Source organism: Crocodylus porosus, unplaced genomic scaffold, assembly GCF_001723895.1.
Source record: "Crocodylus porosus isolate Cpor-Errol unplaced genomic scaffold, CroPor_comp1, whole genome shotgun sequence".
NCBI lineage: Eukaryota > Metazoa > Chordata > Crocodylia > Crocodylidae > Crocodylus > Crocodylus porosus.
In genome coordinates this window covers 6288881-6290286 of record NW_017728940.1, presented here as the reverse complement: position 1 = coordinate 6290286, position 1406 = coordinate 6288881, and positions in this window count along the sequence as shown.

The following is a 1406-nucleotide window of genomic DNA, read 5'->3' as shown; positions in this document are numbered from 1 at the left end:
AACTCCCAGTGAAGTGGGCGAGTCTCCAACTTTTGAAGTCTTCAAGGCCAGACTGGTCATCTTTCTGGAAGAGGCAAACTAGACAAACACATTTTTGGGGGGCTCAGTATAGGGGTTGGTAGATGCAATATAATGGCTTGTGCTACACACAGGGGGCCTGACTAAAGGAGTTGATGGACTCTGTTGCCCTTAAACTTGATGAAGGTTTGAATCCTGGCTACCAGTCCTGTGCTCTGAAAACTATAGTGCACAGCAATAGATTTGATTACACTGCAGTGATACTGCTCACAACTCTTTTCATTTGTAGATCTGTGAGTGCTCTACAAAGGGGGTTGATATGATATTTTCTTTCTACAAATGGGAAAGCTGAGGTCAAGGAGGAGAAGTCACTTGCTTGAAGTTCATCAGTAGGCCAGAGGCAGGTTCAGGAGAAGAACACAGTCCGGTGTTGCAGCCACCAGGCCATGCTGAGCCCTATGATTATGCAGCTCACAGCTAGTAGCGCTACATGCGACGAGATGGTTAATTACTTCCATTGGCCCCTTCATTTTCAGGCTAAATGCATATACTTTCAGATTCTCAGTATTTACAGTGTAATTACTGTGGACTGACATCTTTGGATGTTTTTTGTGGCAGCAAAATCAAATGACAACACCACCGCAGTATAAGCAGAGTATTTTAAACGTGGTGACATTCTAAATACATCATAGCTAATAATGAAGCATGAGTAGTTTAGAGCCCAGAAGTCTTACCACTGACTGTAGCGAATTTTGAATCATACCTGAAATCACGTATTAGATTATGGGGTTAGATGCATATATCAAAAACATCCCTATTATGTATCAAAATGCATAACTGTCACAAACTAAATATGAAACTAAAGGGGTAATGATGATAATAATTCAATAGCTGCCGTCTTAAGAATTTACCTGGCACACATCACTGTGGCATGTGAGCAGACCATAGTCTTTAAAGCATTTATCCTTATACCCCTTGTGAAATATAGCAAAGTTGTTATTCCCATTGCAGAAATAAGAGAACTGAAGCAGAGGAAGACTAAGGCCCAGATCCACAAAGGGATGTAGAGACCCAGCTCCCATTGGCATCTAACTCCCTTTGAGAATCTGGCTCTTAAGCACGAATAGGGAATTGACCTTTGATTTCTTACAGCCCAGGTGTGTGTGTTAGCTGTCTGCTCATGCTAGTAATTGGTAATTACAGGAATGGATAACTGCAATGTAGTTACATTGCAGAAGCAGTGTAACAATGCTGTAGTTGCAGCAACTGTATTGTCAAGTGCAGCTAGAAACTTGGGGAGCAGTGTACAAGCTCCCTCCTGGGCACTAGTAATATACTAACAAATTTATTTTCACGGCAAGTGCACCCTTTCTCTAAAAATTAGACAT